The sequence below is a fragment of the Ascaphus truei genome, chromosome 3, assembly GCF_040206685.1.
Source record: "Ascaphus truei isolate aAscTru1 chromosome 3, aAscTru1.hap1, whole genome shotgun sequence".
Classification (NCBI taxonomy): domain Eukaryota; kingdom Metazoa; phylum Chordata; class Amphibia; order Anura; family Ascaphidae; genus Ascaphus; species Ascaphus truei.
The window spans coordinates 361903153-361926089 of record NC_134485.1 but is presented as its reverse complement, the minus strand read 5'-3'; the positions used below and the strand labels follow the sequence as shown (position 1 = coordinate 361926089).

The following is a 22937-nucleotide window of genomic DNA, read 5'->3' as shown; positions in this document are numbered from 1 at the left end:
CAGTTAATACCGCTACGGTCATGAAGGGGTTAAGCCCTCCCGCTAACCACCCGCAAGCCCTAAACAACCACCGTTGGGGCTAATATCCCCTTCACCCACACCCGCTATCCACAATCAAAATAATCACACACATCAGCCCCACACTAAATAAATAAATAAATATATCTAAATAAATAAATAAATGAATGTAAATAAATATATATATATAACCCCAACAACCCCTATAACCTCTAACATACACATATATGCACATCAATGATACTATATGCCGGCGGGGGCCCTCGGGTGTTACCCGCAGGCCTGCAGTACCAATTATGTGCCCCCCCCAAATTAATGTCAAAACACATACATACTTATAAAGAAATAACCCCCCCCCCTTAACACATACAGTATAGTAATGGCCACAATTACTATTATAGTGAATGTGCCCATTTTAAATACATAAACACCAATCAATACATTAAATACATATAGTACTCACCCATGTCCGGCTGCCATGATGAAGGCCATCCTCATCTTCATCCTGCTAATGCCCCATCCACTGCAGCAAAACAGACACAAGAATGAAAACATCCAATGTAAGGTCCCCTAACCCCTTAATCACCATAGCGGTTATTAACCGCTACAGTCATTAAGGGGATAATCCACCCTCACCCACCACTCGGGACGCCTACATACCCTCCCACACTAACCCCCCACCCCGTGAGGCCTAACCACCCTCACCCACTACCCACAAGGGAGGCCTACCCACATACCCTTGGGGACAATACCCCCCTCCCCCCACCCCCAGTACCCACAATAAAAACAATACACAGCCCCACAATAAGCATCATTCTATTTATTAAATACATCACCCACCCACTGTGCCCCCCCATAAATGCATGATTTATCCTTTTACATACAGGGTTCATACACCAGCCCCACAAGAGTCCCCGGCGGGCTGGCGGGGCACCTGACAGACCTACAGGGTACCAGCAACTTGTTTCACACAGGTTCTGGAGGCCTGTTGGTGGGTTCCGCCAAGCGCCATGGCCCCCAGGTGGTCTCCTTGGGTCCCCATGGACCACAATTGGGTCCCCACGGTAGGCCCGCAGATGTCTGGGAGCCCCGTGTCAGACCCACAGGTGTCTGCGGGGCCTCGGGTGTTTCCCACAGGAGTCTGGGGAACTCACAAGTGCTCACTATGGGTCAGCAGTGCCCCCACGGATGTGGGACAACCGCTTCATCCCCGCACCTATGGGTCCGCGGTGCCCCCACAGATGTGAGGCCACCGCTTCATCCCCACAGGTGTCACCCGTGGAACCACCAGCCTGATACCCGTGAGATACCCGAGTAGACCGCAGGTGGTCTCCAGAGGTCTCACGCAGAACCATGGAACCATCCCTGAATGTAAAAAAATAAACCTGGCCTATACATTCAATACATACACCCCCCCCACCCCCAACACCTACAGTACAATAATGTGCAAAATAACTATTATCCAGATAGGGATAATAGATTATTTGCCCATTATTAAACACATTAACTAGCATATTAAAATAAATAAAGTACTACTGACCTCATCAATAAGAAGCCCCCGTCGCCAGCAACATCCTTGTCTTTCGTTGCCCACAAAATACATAGCCAATACAAAGCCAATACATTGCAATTACATTCAGATATCAATTAACCCTTTAAACACCTTATCGGATAATAACCGCAAAGGTAATTAAGGGGTTAAGCTACACTGGCCCGATACCCACCCTTCGCCCATTCATTTGTACAGTGGCTTCATCATGCAACTATATATATATATATACAGATATATATATATATATATATATATATATATATATACATATATATATATATATATATATATATATATATATATACACACACATGATGAACCAATATACAAATAAATGTAGAAGGGTTATCAAAAACATGCTGTACTACAAATACCACTTCTCCATACAGACACACTACAATGAAATCAAATTCCTTTAATAATCCAATCTGAACTTCCAAACAAAATCCTCAAATGCCAATCAAAAACCTCAATTGACAATCAAAACATTGCATTTACATTGTATATATGATGCATACAATCTATGCACCATATACATTCTGCAAATGAATGTTAACAATAACATATTCACAACAAAATACCAATACATCCAAACAAGTATACTATTTAAACCTATCCAGTAAACATAAATCAATTAGCATTCATTAATTCCATCCCTAAACAATTTACATTCCATCTCTAACAATTAAACAATTAACTAATTCAAGCGTTGAACAGAACAAGTTATCCTGTGAAAAAATATAAGTACCAACAAGAATACAATATACAAAAGCAAGCCTCACCCTGACCTAAAGTACACCATACAATAGCAACAATTACATCAATCTAATTTTAAAATACATTATACACACATGTATGCATAGCAGCATAGCCAAATTAATTTAAAACACAGCAAATCAATCTTTTTAAACAACATCATTTCTTACCCTGTATGTATATATCGATCTAGACATACATACATACATACATACAGTGGCAAGAAATGATATACCAAAAATAAATAAATACACATGTTAAAAAAGCTTTTAAAAAAATTAACAAGTTAAATAAAATACATTTCTTTAGTTCACTAACCATTACTTGACCAACTCACCGACGCCCGTTGAACAGCTTACTCTCGAACCAATCCACCACGCACAGGAACACATAAAATAAAAAACCATAAAATAATAAACATTAAAATAAAAATCCAAAACAATCCACGGGTCTTCTATTTGTAATCCATCTTCATCTGTAGTCAGAATAGAACAATGGTGCTCAAAGTGCTGTATGTGCGCTTCTGAAGGGAGGGAGACACTGGGTATTAAGGTATTGTGCATTGATATACTCAGTCCATAATAATGGGAGTGGGGGCACCAGGAAGCCCTGAAGATTAGGGAAGTTGTCCTAGGACACCCTCCTTCATCTCATTGGGATAGCCCCTTGAGAGTACTCACAGTCTGTTCACCTCCAGAGTCTCCCTTCCAATGCGTGCTGCTATATAAACGAATTCCAGAGATGTAGGTGTGTAGCGCACAGCATCCAGCAGAGAACAGGTCTGGCAAAAACTTTCTTTATTGGCAAGGCATTAAAAAGAGGGGCGCAACCCTTCAACGCGTTTCGTGCAAAGCACTTTGTCAAGACGCCTCCCAGCAGTGGGACGAGACCGGCGCGGTTGCAGCAGCTGAACATGCAGGCTGTAATTCCCTGTCCCGGCACCCTGCCCTCAATCTACACACTGTTGGAATGAGAGACGCAGGAACGGACCACAGCCTTTCTCCCCCAAGCTAAGTAGATATTATGGTTAGCCAGTCAGTTGCTATTGAGAGCGGTTACTTACACCGCGGAGTTGTAAGCATTATAGTACACTCCCTGACAGGCTACCCCTTGATCACTCTACTATCAGGGGGTTAATGTCGCCGACACAATTAGGGTATAACAATATATATATATATCTGGCGACATTACACTATGCTAATGTACTATGGTTCAGTCCTTCTGTATTTGCTTTATATTACTAGCAAAGCATTGGCAAATTCCACTTAGTGTTATTTAGTGACCTTTGCATTTTATGACCGTTACTTTTCTGAGGCTATAACTGGATACGGTCTCAGAACCGTGCCTCAGGGCATCAGTTGAGCACATTTTGTGCCTGCCCTATGCAAAGTCAAACACCATCAAGCCACGCAGCAACTAGCTATGTATGTGGTTTTAGATATTTTTAATGTTGTGTGTATTATCTTCCACATTATATGTTGATTTCACCCCGTTCAGGAGCAGACATACACCTATATACTTTGTGGTCTATATGTATCCATGTAGGTACTTATTTCTGACCTACTAACTGCCTATTAACACACCTCTTCAGATCCAGCATCAGCATACCATTTATTTAGGTGTGCTGATTTTTTGACAATAGATTATCTGCTTTATAGAACAGATTTTCTAGTCTGAAGTTACACTGTGATTACTACTGGCAGCTCTCTAGCCCACATATTGGTGGTGTAGTGTCATACCTCATTATCTCCCGTGTATTTATTTGGGAAGATTGTTTCTTGGTTTGTCAATAGGGACTGGTCGTGGATTACTTTCTGCCATTTCCCTCTATACAAGATGTTTTACTATATGTGTGATTAAAAGGTTTTTTTAATATTATCAACCATATCACGTTGACTTACCTTTCTGAGTGCATTCTAGGAGGATCTTTCCTGTTCGTCTATGTTGTTAACTATATATATCCTCTATTGCACCAGTCTGTGAGTTACCTCATTCACATTACCATTTTTACTAGCTGATGCGGGAGCCTCCATTCCCCTTTCCCTTTCCCCTTTCCCTACCCTTAAAACTTACCTCAGAGATAGCAAGATCTACATCGCACCTTTTGTATTCTCGTTCCAAGAATCTATCCCTAAGGTCATTGACCTGTTGCTTATAAACTGTATCACTGGAACAATTCCGCTTAATTCGCAGGGCTTGGCCCTTGGGAATATTTTGAAGCCACTTAGGATGGTGGTGGCTGGACGCCAATAGATAAGTATTTGCATCCACTTCTTTATGGTAGGTTTTGGTCTGAATAGTGTTGTTTTCTATATAGAGGAAAGGTCAAGGAAGTTAATGTTTGATCTATCTTGACTGAAAGTTAACCTCAAGTTCAAATCATTGTTATAGAGATATTTCTTAAAAGATTCAAGTTCATCAAATAACAACCTCCAGACACACAGCACATCATCAATATATATTTTCCAGAGCACCAGGTTTGGTCCAAATGGGTTGGAGGTCCATATGTTATCCTCCTCCCATATGGACATGAACAAATTCGCATAACTTGGTGCAAACCTGGTGCCCATTGCGGTGCCGCATGTCTGGAGGTAAAAGTCACGATCATGGCAGAAATAGTTATGGGTTAAGATAAACCTAATTCCATCTAAAATGAACAGCATTCTGTTTCTCATCAACAGCAATATCTCTTTCCAGGACCCTCTTAATGGCATCAAGTCCCATCTCATGGTCTATCCCTGTATAAAGGGAGACTACGTCACACGTAACCCAACAGCATTCATCAGTCTACACTAGTTCTTGCAGCGTGGTTAGTACGTGCGACGTATCTCTTAAATAAGAAGGGACCTGTATGACATATTTCTGAAGGAGAAAGTCCAATAATTGGAAGAGATTCGAGGTGAGGGAACTTATCCCAGATATTATGGCTCTACCGGGGGGCTTGGTGAGATTCTTATGGATTTTCGGGATGAAATAGAAAACTGGAATCCTGGGTTGTTCTATAGTCAGGAATTCCAGTTCTCGTTTGGTAATAATCTCATCCCGAAGTCCTCGATCCAAATGAACTACCAATTCCTCTTTAAAGAGATTTGTTGGATTGCCCTCCAATTTAAGATATGTGGTGTTATCATTCAAGATTCTCAGTGACTCCTCTTTGTAATAAGAGGAGTTCATCACAACCAACCCTCCCCCTTTGTCTGCCGCCTTAATAACGATATTTTTATTTCGTTCAAGGGACTTAACAGCTTCTTTCTCTTTCCTGCTGAGATTTTGCCTATGACATTTAAAATTCAGGCTGGCCGTTTCCAGATCAGAAATCACCATCATTGCAAACGTATCAATATAGTTTCCTTTAATTGCTCTAGGATAGAATGTTGAAGGTTTTTTGAAGGGTGTGAGTGGAGACTTTATCACCGGGTTATTAAGACTCGGTGAAATGACTGATCTGCTCACGGCATCCTTCATAAAATACTTCTTTAGAGTGATTTTCCTTAGGAACCTATGTACGTCTACAAATGTGTTGAACATATTTGGTCAATTAACAGGGGCAAAATTTAGACCTCTGGAAAGAACATCGAGTTCTACTTTTTGAAGGTGAGTATCACTGATGTTAAATACATTACTTTTTACAAATCCCTTCCTCTGTCTGATCTTTTTCTTTCTCTTTCTCTTTCTCTTCCTTGACCCTCCTCTCTTTCCTCTGACTCTTCTGTTCTTGACCTTTTCCTTTCTATTTTTACTGGATCTTGCCTCCCTAGTTGACTTCTGGGACCTCTCCATCTTTCTCGGAATGGTGCTCGGCCCTGGCTCTTGTCTAAAAAAGAATTTTGTCTGTAATTAGTCGCATTTTGACCATCAGGGGGTCTATCAACCGGGGATCTATCTCGATGATGAAATGATGATCAGTAAATTGACCTCTATTATCACCAAAATTAGTTTTTTTCTTGATGAGTGGATTTATTTTTGTTCCTATTCAAGTGAGGGGTTGGATTGATATTAGGTTTTTCTTTTCGGGGTTTCCCTCCTTTTACATCCTTAACAATAATATCGGATTTCTCCCTTTTGGTGGAATCAATTCTCTCTCTAGAATTACTTATAACTGGGACTACCTCATGTCCACTAATCTCCACTTCGCTAATTGTAATTATTTTCTCAGTTTTCCAATTTCTCTGTCTATTTTAATCATAATCGCGTTTATCTCTAGCAAATTTTTTAAGTTTGGTGAGCTTGACTTCCTTCTCTGTCTTATCCAATCTTGAAATGACCTTTTCCTCCAATAATTTATTACCATTATTGTATTATTTTATTGTTTTTTAATGACAGATGTGCAATTTAGGGCACCTATGACCCCAGCAGCGTCCTGTTAAACTGTTTGCTGTTTTTTGTTCCTATGGCACCCTGTCAATCATTAGTGTACCCGCCCATTTGTGGGCAAGTCTGTGTATCTCACTTGTATTTAAGTATCCTATCCACTAAGCTCACCATCCCCAAAGGAAGTGACACATGGTCACGAAACGCGTAGGGAGGAGGAGCTTAGTATAGTGCGTGCGTGCCGACCAACTGCTGATCCCATCTGACGCTGGAGAAGTGACCCGCGCCGCTGACATCATCAATCGGCGTGTCGCGTGTGATTGTGTGGGTCTCCGTTCCTGTCTGGTCGGAAGCAGGTTGCGGACGGCATTCGTGAGTGGCACCACTCTCTCAAACTTATTGTAAGTGTGAGTAGTGTGTTATTTGAAAGTTTATTAAAGTGTTGTTGAGTATTACACTAGGCTGTGTTTTATTTTCCTTATACATCGGCTGTTGCGGTTCATGCTGTGTTCGTGAGCGCACCATCCATCACAAGGAGAATCATCCCATTCAACCACGTGGGGTCCGTGGATATCGAGGTGAAGATGTGGCCTGTATACAGATTCTCTCCCCTGAACAAACAAGAAATCATCTTGTAAGTTGGGGTTTTTCCCGTTTTTAGATAGGGGTTTGTTGTTAATCATACTGCGCAATTGGTGTGTCTTTGTTTTTGTTTGATTACAGAAACAACTTGGAATTATTTTCTGAGGACTACTCAATCCTTCTAGAACTTTGTTGGTGAATCCACCCCTCTGCCAGGACTGTCTTTCAACCAAGGACTGTCATTGGAATATGGTATTGTGGACATTAACCCACTAGCGCCGGGGACACTGCTTTTGTGTATGTATTTTGTTTAGTAGATTTGGAACCATCTGTTGTTTGTTGTCCCCTTGGCAGCTGATTTTTGCACTTACACTTATTCAGTTTTTGTGTATATTATCACTCATCACATCATTGTTAGTTGGATCTAGCGCTGATAGAGAGTGTAATTAGTTAGTTAGTTTGTTGTTCAGTCTGTTCTAGTGAGTATGACAATGCCCAGCCCCCTTGATTTGCTGTTTTAATGACGATGTTGTGATTTCTTTCTAGAGGTGAGGGCTTCTATTAATTTTCTTTGTCAGGTTATTTCTTTTGGATTTTTGACCAGTAATCTCTTCTAAATCTTTCATCACCAGTGTGGAGAATACTTTAATATGATCACTGCATGAATGTAGAGGGTAAAAATGGGATTTCTGCAGAAGATTATGGTGGGATTATGTGTGGGATGTAAAATGCAGGGAAGGGAGGGTCTAATTGATTTATTAATGTATACTGGGAAGTGGATGTATTATCTGTGTAGGTTAGATTGTAAAGGTTTATTGCTCTCATGTTCTATTTCTGATGCACTGATTCATTTATTGCATCTGGTAGTTTATGACGTTTAGAGAAGTATCTTTAAAGTGTAAGATTTCTAACACATTTTTTAAATCAATAAACAACTCACATTTGTTTGGTTTACTATTTGGTGCAAATGAGAAAAAACAGACAATAGAAACAGTGTCCTTCTCTGTATTATTATTTATGTTAGATATTGTCTCTAAATGTCTTTTTTTTTCTATCACATTCTCCCTTTACAAGAACACAGCCTTTTGAGCCTCCTAGTGCCTAACACACAAATACATACACACACATATATATATTTTATATATTTTTTTGTTTTTATATTTGTTTTCGTTTTTATTTTTATTGTTAATTTTTGATTTTCATTTATATTATTTTCATTTTTTTTATTTTATATACACAATTCATTTTTTTCATTTTCTTTTTTTATAGGCTACTAGCTGAGAGCCCCGGCGTTGCCCGGGATGTTTGTGGTGTGGGTGTGGCATTTGGGTGGGGAGTGGTCCACGCGGCCCATGTGCGGTGGTAGTGCTGCTGTGGCTGTACTGATGGTGATTGTATTGGTGTGCTGATTTGGGAGGGTTTGGTGCTGATGTGGGGGTGCGGATGTGGGTGTGCCGATGGGGGAGGTGCAAAGGTGGCGATGTGTGGGTGCTGATGGTGTTGATGGGGGCTGGGAATGGTGGGGAGGCGAGAATGCCAGTGTGCTGGGGGGGCATACCGGTGTGCTGATGTGGTGGTGCTGGGGTGTGTGTGTGTATACATGTTTGTGTGTATACATTGTATGTGTGTGTGTGTATACATGTGTGTGTGTGTGTATGTGTACGTGTGTGTGTGTATACACGTGTGTGAGTATACACGTATGTGTGTGTATACACATGTGTGTGTGTATACACGTGTGTGTGTGTGTATACACGTGTGTGTGTGTATACACGTGTGTGTATACACATGTGTGTGTATACATTGTGTGTATGTATATATTGTGTGTGTGTATACTTGTGTGTGTATACACGTGTGTGTATACACGTGTATACATGTTTGTGTGTGTGTATACATGTTTGTGTGTATACATTGTATGTGTGTGTGTGTATAAGTGTGTGTGTGTGTGTGTATACGTGTGTGTGTGTGTATACATGTGTATGTGTGTATACATGTGTGTGTGTGTATACATGTGTGTGTATATACATGTGTGTGTGTACACATGTGTGTGTGTGTGTGTACACATGTGTGTGTACACATGTGTGTGTACACATGTGTGTGTATACACGTGTGTGTGTATACACATGTGTGTGTGTATACACATGTGTGTGTATACACGTGTGTGTGTGTATACACGTGTGTGTGTGTATACACGTGTGTGTGTGTGTATACACGTGTGTGTGTGTGTATACACGTGTGTGTGTGTGTATACATGTGTGTGTGTGTGTATACATGTGTGTGTGTGTATACATGTGTGTGTGTATACATGTGTGTGTATACATGTGTGTGTGTGTATACATTATGTGTATGTATACGTGTGTGAGTGTATACGTGTGTGTGTATGTGTACATGTGTGTGTGTGTATGTCTCCATGTGTGTGTGTGTATGTCTCCATGTGTGTGTGTGTATGTCTCCATGTGTGTGTGTACGTGTACATGTGTGTGAGTATACGTGTACATATGTGTGTGTGTGTACGTGTCTACGTGTACATGTGTGTGTGTACGTGTACGTGTACATGTGTGTGTGTGTGTGTGTGTGTGTACGTGTCTACGTGTACATGTGTGTGTGTGTGTCTACGTGTACATGTGTGTGTGTCTACGTGTACGTGTGTGTGTGTCTACGTGCGTGTGTGTACGTGTGTGTGTGTGTACGTGTGTGTGTGTGTGTGTGTGTACGTGTGTGTCTACGTGTGTGTCTATGTGTGTTTGTGTCTACGTGTGTGTGTTTGTGTCTACGTGTGTGTGTTTGTGTATACGTGTGTGTGTGTATACGTGTGTGTGTGTGTATACGTGTGTGTGTGTCTACGTCTGTGTGTCTACGTGTGTGTGTGTGTGTCTACGTGTGTGTGTGTGTGTCTGTGTCCCTGTGTGTCCTTTGGCCCGTGACTCCGCCTCAGGGAAGGGGGGGGTGGGGGGGGAGGTGGTGGGAAGGGGGGGGGTGGGGGGGAGGTGGTGGGAAGGGGGGGGGGTGGGGGGGAGGTGGTGGGAAGGAGGGGGGTGGGGGGGAAGTGGAGGTGGGGGGGAGGTGGTGGGAAGGGGAGGGGGGTGGGGGGGAGGTGGTGGGAAGGGGGGGGGGGTGGGGGGAGGGGGGGGAGGTGGTGGGAAGGGGGGGGGTGGGGGGAAGGGGGGGAGGTGGTGGGAAGGGGGGAAGGGGGGGGAGGTGGTGGGGAGTTGGGAAGGGGGGTGGGGGAGGTGGGAAGGGGGGTGGAGGTGGTGAGGAGGTGGTGGGAGGTTGTAAGGGGGGGAGTGAAGGGAAGGTGAAGGGGGGTGAAGGTGGGGGTGGAGGGGAGGTGAAGGGTGGGGGTGGAGGGGAGGGAAGGTGAAGGGGGGGGTGGAGGGGAGGTGAAGGGGGGGTGGAGGGGAGGTGAAGGGGGGGGTGAAGGGGAGGTGAGGGGGGGGGAGTGGAGGGGAGGTGAAGGGGGGGGGGGGTGGAGGGGAGGTGAAGGGGGGGGTGGAGGGGAGGTGAAGGGGGGGTGGAGGGGAGGTGAAGGGGGGGTGGAGGGGAGGTGAAGGGGGGTGGGGGGGGTGAAGGGGAGGTGGGGGGTGAAGGGGAGGTGGGGGGTGAAGGGGAGGTGGGGGGGGTGAAGGGGAGGTGGGGGGGGTGAAGGGGAGGTGGGGAGGGTGAAGGGGAGGTGAAGGGGGGTGGAGGTGAAGGGGAGGTGAAGGGGGGTGGAGGTGAAGGGGGGGTGGAGGGGAGGTGAAGGGGGGGTGGAGGGAGGTGGAAGGGAAGGGAAGTGGAGTGAGGGGAGGTGAGGGGTGGGTGAGGGGAGGTGAGGTGAAGGGGGGTGAGGGGAGGTGAAGGGGGGTGAGGGGAGGTGAAGGCCGCTCCCTCACCCGTCCGGCCGCTCACTCACCCGTCCGGCAGCTCCCTCACCCGTCCGGCCGCTCCCACGTGGATCTGAGGCGGGAGGCAGCTTGTTGTGGCCGCTCCCCCGCTGTGTCCCGGGCGCTCGCTCGCTCCGCTGACTGTAGCGGCGCCGGGGGGGTGGGGGGGTGGAGGGGAGGTGATTTGAAGGGGGGTGAGGGGTGGGTGAAGGCCGCTCACTCACCCGTCCGGCCGCTCCCACGTGGAACTGAGGCGGGAGGCAGCTTGTTGTTGCCGCTCCCCCGCTGTGTCCCGGGCACTCGCTCCTCCGCTCACTGTAGCGGCGCCGGGGGGGGGGGGGGGTGTTTGAAAGCGCGGGAGACACGGGGAGAGGAGGAGGTGCGCGCCGGTGTGGAGGCTGATTTCGGGGAGGAAGAGGCGGAGGCGGGTATGTGAGCCCCCCCCCCCCCCGGGTTATACAATGCTGCTAATGTACACCCCCCCCTACTGTGTGTGTGTGTGTGTGTCCGTGTGTGTGTGTGTCCGTGTGTGTGTCCGTGTGTGTATGTGTGTGTGTGTGTGTGTGTGTGTGTGTGTGTGTGTGTCCCTGTGTGTGTGTTTGTGTCCCTGTGTGTGTGTTTGTGTCCCTGTGTGTCCTTTGGGCCGTCACTCCGCCTCAGGCCAATGAGAGGTGTGCGGGGGTGTCCTTTGGGCCGTCACTCCGCCTCAGGCCAATGAGAGGTGTGCGGGGGGCGGCCCAAGGGACCAATGAGATTTCCCCTAGGGACACCGGACATCCAGCAGGCAGGCAGGCTGGCATGCATGCATGCAGGCATACAGTGCTTTCACTAATATAGTATAAGATAACATTTTTTTATTTATTATTTTTTTCCATTTTTCACACATATAAGGCAACTCTCGCTCAGCCTCAGTAAGTGAGGTCGGTGCTCCTCTGGGATAGGTACATGGAATATACTAACCAGAGAAAAGTAATCCCAGTTGTGGGCATTCAGACCTCTTGAATGGTGAAATTATGTGGTTTAAAAAATTGTATTTAATAAATATAAATGAAATCTTATTATATATTAGTGAAAGCACTGTATGCCTGTCTGCATCTTCCTGTGTCCCTACAGACAATCTGATTGCACCTTTGGCCTGTCACTCCGCCTCAGGCCATGCCTGCCCCCGCACACCTCTCATTGGTCTGCGGTCCGCCCCCGCACACCTCTCATTGGTCTGCGGCCAACACCACTGCCACACTGTCCCACACCACTGACACACTCTCCCACCACTCACTCACTGAGCTTTCGGAACACTTGCCAGCACCTAACCCTCTCTGCTCTGAGAGATTTGCACCTAACCCTCACTGCTCTCAACCCAGAAAACCCTGACCGCCTGCTACTATGACAGAACTGCACAATCAGGTACACAGACTTATTGCATTCAGCACTGCAACATTCCACACCCTCACACAACACCACACACACCGCCTCTTACGGCCTACACTGCCAACACACCTCCCCTTCACCTCACCGCACTGTCTCATCCTCACCTCTCCAACGGACACCGCACCGCCCCCCTCAAACCCCCCCCCCGAGGCAGCAGCGCTGTGTGATCCTCACATCACCAACGGACACCGCACGTGGCCGCAGCTCCTCTGGAGATCACACCACACAGAACCAACATTCCCCGTGTCTCCCTGTTTCCCGCGCTTTCACCCCTCCCCGGCGCCGCTACAGTCAGAGGGGGAGCGGAGCGAGTGCCTGGGACACCCCCCACGGCTCAAGCACGCACCGCGCGCCCCCGCGCTCTCCTCCTCTCCCCGTGTCAGCTCCCCCCCGGTGCTCCGCTCAGCTCTCCCCCCTGGTGCTCCCCTCACCTCCCCCCCGGTGCTCCCCTCACCTCCCCCCCGGTGCTCCTCTCACCTCCCCCCCGGTGCTCCGACAGGCAGTGGACACGCGGCGCCTAAGATGGCGGCGCCCGGAAGGACCCCCTTCCTCCCTCGCGGAGTAAGATGGCGGCGGACGGAAGGAGAGGTGACGTGTGTGTGTGTGTGTCACTGTGTGTGTGTTTGTGTCACTGTGTGTGTGTGTGTGTGTGTGTGACACTCTGTGTGTGGGGGGTGACACTGTGTGTGTGTGTGTGTGACACTGTGTGTGTGTGTGTTTGTGTGTGTGTGGGGGACACTGTGTGTGTGTGTGTGTGTTACACTGTGTGTGTGTTACACTGTGTGTGTGTGTGTTACACTGTGTGTGTGTCACTGTGTGTGTGTCAGACACTCTAGGGTGGGGACCGGAGCTACGCATGGGGGGGGGGGGAGCAGGAGCAGAGAGAGAGGGGGGAGAGGAGAAACATACAGGGGGAGTGGGTCTCTCAGCTAGTGCTAAGTAAAAAATAATACTCAAATACAGTGACTAGGTGAACATGCTCAGTGTGACAGCAAATACCCTGATATACTTTACACAAACAGTATATTGTAATCAGGAACACTAGGGGAAGGGTAAAGTAAAGGTGGATAGGTAGAATAAATAGCAACTGCTATAGCTTTCTATGGTCAAAAAGTAAGTGTCCAATGAAGTCACTAGTTAGGCTACAATTCAAATCTATATAGCTTGTAACATAAGGATAGTCACTCGTTGATGTGTTGCCAGGGTCTACACGCATATACAGTATGAAACAGAATCGATAACTTGCAAATGATAATGAGTAATGATCGATGCATATAGCGCAGACCAGCTGTAACAGCTGCTTGGTAGCAAATCATCTGGAAACTATTGCTATAAAGTAACAGTGTACATTTACCACATAGGATACTTAGGAGAGCAATCTCAGTAAATGTGAAATAGAGCTGTTTCTGTTGCCATATATAAACCAATGGTAGCGATAGGTCTAGTAGTATCAAGCTCAGTGAAGTACCAGCCAAAATAAGGAAGTCCTTACCTTCTTAGTGCCATCCCGTTGACTTCTCAAATGGACCTGAATTGTTGAAAAATACAGTGTGTAGCACAGAGTCTTAAGCGACGAGTGATATTCAGTGCTAGCCATGTCTAATTTGCATCAGCCTCAGGATATTATGGATCCCTAAATTAACAACCATAGAAGGACTTGTTTCAGTACAATAGAGCTGTCACATAAGGCATGAAATGGAAATGCTAAAGGGAGATTATAAAAGGGGGGCAGCGGTGTATGTGGATGCCATAGTGCAGTCTGTTAACCCCTATAACATCATAGGCTTTAGCCTTTCCTGCTGTTTATTACCTGATCTTTGCTGTGCACCCAGGAATTCTATGTTTGTTACTGTGAGTATTTTCAATCACAGTACAGGCATACCCCGCATTAACGTACGCAATGGGACCGGAGCATGTATGTAAAGCGAAAATGTACTTAAAGTGAAGCACTGCCTTTTCCCCACTTATCGATGCATGTACTGTACTGTAATCGTCATATACGTGCATAACTGATGTAAATAACGCATTTGTAACAGGCTCTATAGTCTCCCCGCTTGCGCACAGCTTCAGTACAGGCAGGGAGTCGGTATTGCTGTTCAGGATGTGCTGACAGGCGCATGCGTGAGCTGCCGTTTGCCTATTGAGCGAGATGTACTTACTCGCGAGTGTACTTAAAGTGAGTGTCCTTAAACCGGGGTATGCCTGTATATATATAGAGAGAGAAAAAAAGAAATTAGGTAACGCCACTCATGAATCAATGCAAGGTGTGAATGTGAATATAAGTGCAATAAATCAGTGTAAAAAGTGATAAATGTGAATATAGATTAACAAATAACCTGTGTAGAAACTATCTTGTTGTAGATTTGCACAAATAATGATTACTAAACAAACTAAAGACAATTATATTCTAACATGCATAAGAATATCAGTGCATAAATGACCAGTGCAACAAGTCCTGATGAGTTCAACAGAAGCATGAGATTTCTGGGGTCCTCGGCTGCTCTCAATTGGAAGAACCAGTTTCAAAAGGTGAATCTATAGAGACAAAAAGAGAACAGAGAGCGCACGCCCCATAGTGTAAAATTGTATGATTTATAAAAAATAGGGATGGGGAAGGGGGGATTAAAAACACTCACAAAGGTCGTAATAAACAGGCAATTTGTGATAAAATCACCACCAGCGAGGCATGCAGCGTCCTGGAACACATCAACAGTCCAAAGAGAATTCCTGCTGGATTACTAATAAAAGTTAATCGTCTGGTATATGTCACAGATGGTATTCCGCGTGTAGGCTTGCAATGCAGCTTGCGAGTAGAACGGTCTCAATACAGCTCATTGCACGCTTTGGCCGTAAAACGTGCCCTTGCGTGATGACGTAATGCCGTGATCAGTATACCCTGACGCGTTTCGTCACAGCTTATGCGACTTTATCAAAGGGATTACTATGAGCAAGGAGGACTATGTATGTATGTCAAGGCGTCTGGGGTGATTGGTGGAGAGTCCACACAGGCAACTCCCCCAGATACATCCCAATAGGGAGAGGCATCGGGAGCTCGTCAATGAGGGGAGACCAGCAATCATCCCTCTGACTGACATAACAGACATACGTGTAACAATATTCAAATAAAATATACAAAAACAAAACTAAGCATAAGCAATTGTAAATACCATAATTACAGAAATCGCACTCATAAGCTATGAAATAGTATCACAAATATATCATAATGAATAATGTAGTTAACCATAAATGCAATAATAGAATGTAATATGTAAAACCATATATGTGCTTGTATTGAATACATAATGATTGTAATTTATAATTTATATGGATGCAAAAAATATATAGACCCATTGTAAAGAGCCACAGAGATCATAGATTATAGGAGAAAGGAGGGATAAAGGAGAGGGGGAGGGGGAAGGGGAGGAAAAAGGAGGGGAAATGAAAAGGGGGAGAGGGAAGGAAAGGAGGGGAGGGGAAAGGGGAAGGGGAATAACAGTAAAGTGGAAGGGAAAAGGGGAGGGGGACATATAGGATGTAATTAATAGATGTCCCACAGGGGAAGCAGAGGTGCCGAGCAGTGCCAAAGAGTTATACTAAAGTGCTTGTGTCCATGCATTCATTCAAACCCCCCGGGGTTAAAGTTCCCAGCTTATGGATCCAGAACGTCTCCCTCCAGAAATTTAAAGCGATCCCCTCCCTGAGCAAAAGGAGGAATGTGCTCAATACCCATAATTTTCAAGGAACTTGGATCCTTGTTGTGTGTATGCATGACATTTCGTGATACATTATGGGTCATAGCGCCATTGATCACATTCCTCCGTGCTCGAGGAAGCGAGTGCAAAGGGATCGGGCGGTGCGACCAACATATTGTTGGCCGCAACCACATTGCAAAAGGTAAACAACAAAGGTGCTCAAGCAGTTAATACTGCCTTTCACACCATATTGCCCACCTTTATGAAGGGAGACAAAATCCGATTTGTTGATCAAATGTTTGTACGTGATACAGCGACCTCTACCACAACCGTGGTTGCCCGAAGGGCCCACAGGTGTGGCAATGTCAACTGCATCTACTGGTTTGAGTTTGCTCGGAGCTATAAAGTTCTTTATTCCCCTTTCCCCTCCCCTCCTTTCCTTCCCACTCCCCCTTTTTCCTCCCTTTCCCCCCCCCTTCCCCCCACCATCCCCCCCCTCCCTCTCCTTTATCCCTCTTTTCTCCTATAATCTGTGATCTCTGTGGCTCTTTACAATGGGTCTATATATTTTTTGCATCCATATAAATTATAAATTACAATCATTATGTATTCAATACAAGCACATATATAGTTTTCGTATTACATTCTATTATTGCATTTATGGTTAACTACATTATTCATTATAATATATTTGTGATACTATTTCATAGCGTATGAGTGCGATTTCTGTAATTATGGTATTTACAATTGCTTATGCTTAGTTTTGTTTTTTGTATATTATATTTTAATATTGTTACACGTATGTCTGTTATGTCAGTAAGAGGGATGATTGCTGGTCTCCCCTCATTGGCTAGCTCCCGATGCCTCTCACTATTGGGATGTATCTGGGGAGTGGCCTGTGCGGACTCTCCACCAATCACCCCAGACGCCTTGACATAAATACATAGTCCTCCTTGCTCATAGTAATCCTTTGATAAAGTCGCATAAACTGTGACGAAACGCGTCAGGATATACTAATCACGGCATTACGTCATCACGCAAGTGCACACTTTATGGCTGAAGCGTGCAGGGAGCTGTATTGAGACCGTTCTACTCGCAAGCTGCATTGCAAGCCTACACGCGGAATACCATCTGCGACATATACCAGAGGATGAACTTTTACTGGTAATCCAGCAGGAATTCTCTTTGTACTGTTGATGTGTTCCAGGACGCTGCATACCTCGCTGGTGGGGATTTTATAACAAATTGCCTTTTTATTACGACCTTTGTGAGTGTTTTTAATCCCCCCTTCCCCATCCCTATTTTTTATAAATCATACAATTTTACGCTATGGGGCGTGCGCTCTCTGTTCTCTTTTTCTCTCTCTCTTTCTCACTCTCATATATATATATATATATATATATATATATATATATATATATATATAGAAGAACAATAAGCGCATTCAAATATCAACACAATATATGTGAAATGTGACACAATATACAATACTGGAGGAGGTGCTACCAGTGACTACCTGTCCCTGTCTCCAATGCTGCCGATTAGGTCCACGGCCCCACCACCACCGAGATAGGAAAATGGTGAAGATGACCTAGGCGCAAAGGAAAAAAACGGGAAAGGGAGGGAATCAAAATTAATAAACACTTGATTTGGAATAAGGAGGCACTTCAGCTGGTAGGGATCTCTGAACAAATAGACTTGTCACTGTATCCTATTGGATCTGCTTGAGAGTATAACTGCATCCAGAGAAAATTTAGATTTATTCACTGTCAGTGACTGTCAGTGAATATATATATATATATATATATATATATATATATATATATATATATATATATATTATACTGTGCTTGAAAATGCTCGCAGTAACAAACATAGAATTCCTGGGTGCACAGCAGGTATCAGTATCAGGTAATGTACGTGTATGTACTGTATGTATGTACATGTATGTACAGCAGGGCCCCGCTTCTCGGCACTCTGCTTTTCGGCGATACGCGATACGGCGGCACCGAGAAGGGGGCCGCCATGTTGGATCAAAAGTGGCGCATGTGCAGAACGGGTGGTTGCGCCCGGCGCGCATGCGCAGACCGTAGATTGCGCGGACATACCGTAGTTTGCGCGCGCAGACCATAGGCCACGCATTCGCAGAACAGCGAAAATGCCGGTTTGCACAAGCAGAGAACTGAAAATCGCCGGATCCGCTTTCCGGCGATTTTCACTATACGGCGGGCACCTGGAACGGAACCCGCCGTATACCCGGGGCCCTCCTGTACTGTATATATTTATAGAAATACATAATAGGCCCTCAATAGATGGATGAAAAGGTAAAGGCAAGTTCATGCATCATGATAATAACATATAGTAAATAATTCACCCAAAATAGAGTCTGATGAAAAAAGACACAGCACTGCAGGATTGATCAAAAGAATGACTGGGTTTGAAAGCAAGCAAAAGTCTGTAACATCATCACAAGGGGGAAGAAATTAAAATGGCAATGGGCCAGCTATATCACAAAAAGAAATTACCATTGTTGAACAAAGATTGTACTCAACTGGATTCCAACTGGACCAAGATGATGACCAAAAGTAAGATGGGAGTTTGTTGGAACAATGTGGGAAGATACTGTAGGTTTTCAAACTAGAAAATCATTGGAGCGACCTTCATACAGCAGTGGATCAGCAAGGGCTGAAGGTGATATATATTCCCTGGCTTCCTTAACTGCATCAAAGTGGCAGTAAGGTGGCAACAACTTTTGATAAAGATGTGCAGATGCACTTATTTTGGCAGGTTCAGCCATGGTAGAAGAGATTGAACAATATACCTGGTTAAAGGGGAAAGGTGACATGGTGAAGAAGACTATTGAAGATAACCAAAATTTAAAGAAGTCAAAACGATTTATTTGCGTCACCTACAATTTGCAGACACATTATTATTGCCACACATCCAGAAGACCTCCAGTAATGTATAAGAGAACTCACCAAAGCAAGTAAAAAGATGCCTCTATATGTATCTCAGTAAGACCAAAGTGATGTCCAATAAATGTGTAAACTATACAAAGATCAAAATAGATTAACGGATGGGAGCTGTATGAATCAAATCAACAGGTGAATAAAAATGAGATAAAGTGCATTTTGGAAGAAAACCTTCCACTGCGCCGCAAAAAGAAAGGGTTTATTCTGCCTGTACTTGTGAATGGATGTACATCTTGGTCCCAAAGTTCAAAGATAATTCAGAAGCTTTAGAAAACTTAAATAAGTAAGAGCTTTATGTTGGGTATTTATTATTCAAAGGAACAGAACAAAAATAATTTCAGAAGCAAACAAAAGTCTGTTACTGTACATCCTCATAAAGGTGTAGAAACAAAAATGACTGTGGCCCAGTCATATCACAAGAAAATGACCATTGATGTACAAAGATGGTACTTCATTAGATTCCAAGACATATCAACAGACTAAGATGAAAACCATAAATAAGATTGAAGGATGAGATTAGAAATGTTGTTGGAGCAATGAAGAGAAGAGAGGCTTACATCCGAGGTACCTGGAAGATCATTGGGTAATTCTTCCTCCAGCAGTTAATTAACAAGGGCTAGACATATATATATATGCAGTGTTCGACAAATCACCCAAAAATCTACTCGCCCAACCAAAAACTCTACTCGCCACCTAGTCCTGCCACTAACCCCGCCCCTAGTCCCACCCCCAACCCGCTTTTAAATAAAATATATAAATAAAATATAAATTTAAATTACAAATATACTGTGTAAAGCGCTAAACCTAATGCTATTATTACAGTGCTGTGCACTTACTAAACTGAGCTGCCTGGTGATCTACTGAGACATCTCTTATATCTCTAACTAATTAAATAAACACAAAAATAGATGACATAACCCGGCGCTTATATATGTGAAAAAAATGGAAAAAATAGAAAAAATAATGTATATATAGTCCCAAATGGTGCCAAGTGATGAAATGATAGTTCAATGGTTACAACCTGAAAAGTCCGGTTGGGCACAAACTCAGTTCACAGTTCATCAAAACAGATGGTTCTTCTCATATGTTGTACTTGATCCTGCATATTAAAGATATCAAGCAGAGAACAAACATTGCGCAGTATATTGAGACAAACAATAATATTTCCAAATGATGATGTATATCTGAATTGCCTACTTACTAGAAGTGGCTAGATCACATGCAGGGGAGAGAATCTGTTCTTTAAGCCTTCTTGCCCTGGAAGCCTCTTGATGTCGCACGAACCCCTCGTGGTGTTCCTGGCCTCCGTGGGTATAGAAGGGATCTTTCTGCAGCCCCTGTCTTCAGGAATCCTGTACCTCTTACTCCGTTTAGGGAACAAAAAGAAGGACAGAGGATTGCGCAGCACAATAAATCTTTAATGGCACTTGCCCAAAACCACGATAAAATACTCACAGAAGGAGGTGAGTTTAAAATACAATAAAAAAGTGCTCGGCCCAGCACACACACACAGCCGCCTAAGTCACTGGTAGTCCGCTCCGGTACCGCGTGTACCTCGCATGTATCCGGCGCTCTAGTGTGACGTCACTGTCTTCAGTAAGACTCGCGGCTGGGATGACTGGGACACTGCTCCTTAGGCTCCTCCCTACGCGTTTCGTGACGGGGAACGTCACTTCGTCAGGGGATTGTGGAGCCTCATCAATCCCATGTCACTTTTATAGCCGTCAGATTAACCCCTTACATGAAAGGGATCACATATGGCTAATGGATGGCAATAATCATTCCTATTTACTGGTAATTGGTACCAGCGGGGTTTAAGGAAGCATATGAATAAAGCACTATACATATATATGAAATAAAATAGCACTTGAACAAAGATGATGGACTTGAAACATGAAAAAAACTATAAAATGAACTGGATGGGAGGAAAAAATGTTTATAAGTCAAAAGATTATAAAAAGGAAGCTAAATCAAAATCAATATTTAACCCTTTGGGTTGGAGCGTGCGCAGAGTGTAGATCCAGAAGGATTCCTGTTGGGATACCTTCTGCAATCTATCACCCCCTCTGACACCTACCTTAGGGCAGTCTATGCCGATACATGTTAACCCCTCAGGGGACATGTTATGGTGTGTTCTGAAATGGTTGGACACACTATGTGTCTCCAGCCCTTTCTTAATATTATAAACATGTTCGGCAAATCTTCGTTTTAACGGTCTCCCTGTACGTCCCACGTACTGTAATTTACAGGGGCATTCTAAGAGGTAAACACAATAGTTGGTATTACAGTTAATGAATGTGCGGATTTCAAAAAAATTTCCGGTAACATTTGATCTGAATTCCTTACATTTTATACCATAACTGCACCCAATGCATTTTGTACAGGGAAAATATCCTTTAAGCTCTTTAAGCCACATAGTATCTCCTGGTCCTTGTTTTTTCTTAGGGTAACTGGGGGCCAGTACTGATTTTAAATTTTGAGCTTTTTTATAGACCACTTGCGGTTTATCAGGCAGTACAGTTTGTAGGATCGGATCTCTCTGCAAGATGCCCCAGTGTTTTGTTAACACCTTGACAATGTCCTTGGACATACCGTTGTACTGCGTGATAAAAGGCAAAAATATCTGATTGGTACCAGCATCTATTTTCTTAACAGGGTGAACAAGAGACTGTCTATCTGTGTTATTAGCTTGTTCAATAGCATTATTGACAAGTCTCTCCTTGTACTTCCTGTCCTTAAATTTATAGCCCAATTCTTTGATCTGTTGGTTGTACACTTCTATTTGTGAACAATTTCGTCTAACTCTTAACGCCTGTCCCTTGGGGATGTTTTTTATCCATTGAGGATGATGGTGACTAGACGCCAGGACGTAGGAATTGGCGCTTACCTCCTTATAGTATGTTTTTGTTTGATCTCCAAAGTGGTTGTTCTTTGTTTGATCACTAACTGCACGAGACTAACAGAGCATTGGTCAAGAATGAAATTCCATTCTGCCATAAAATCTTCTTTGTCCTGATCTAACGTGGGGACTTTAAGAACCCGTAGGCCTCTTGGGATTCTCTTAGCTTCTAGATATTTTCTCAGAGCATAAGAGTCCCAAGTTTGCTTCACTTCCTGGTGCAATAATTTCTCTAATTTTGAGAAATATGTTTCTAAGTTTTCTATTTCCAGATCCATACAGTCTGGATTTCATTTTGGAATCCATCAAACATATACAGACCCACAACTACTTCTCACATGAAGGCCAATACTATCTCCAGACGTGCGGCACTGCGATGGGTACCAGGTTTGCTCCAAGTTATGCAAACATATTTATGGGTTTGTGGGAGGAAAATTTTATCCTGAACCACAACCCATATGGGGCAAACCTGGTGCTATGGAAACGCTACATCGATGACCTGCTGTGCGTCTGGAGAGGGACTCCTGAAGAACTAGAGGCCTTTCAGACCCATCTGAATACAAATGATTACAACATTAAATTTACTTTCAATACCAGTTCACAATCTATTAACTTCCTAGACCTGACTCTATATATAGTAGATAATGAGATACAGACAAAAACATACTATAAGGAGGTAAGCGCCAATTCCTACGTCCTGGCGTCTAGTCACCATCATCCTCAATGGATAAAAAACATCCCCAAGGGACAGGCGTTAAGAGTTAGACGAAATTGTTCACAAATAGAAGTGTACAACCAACAGATCAAAGAATTGGGCTATAAATTTAAGGACAGGAAGTACAAGGAGAGACTTGTCAATAATGCTAT

The 22937-nt window shown here is 44.1% G+C and overlaps 1 protein-coding gene across 2 annotated transcripts in view; it reads left to right on the top strand.

Moving 5' to 3' along the window:
* SERTM1 (serine rich and transmembrane domain containing 1) overlaps positions 1-22937 on the top strand; it is a 92425-nt gene that overhangs the window by 25360 nt on the left and 44128 nt on the right. The window lies entirely within an intron of this gene.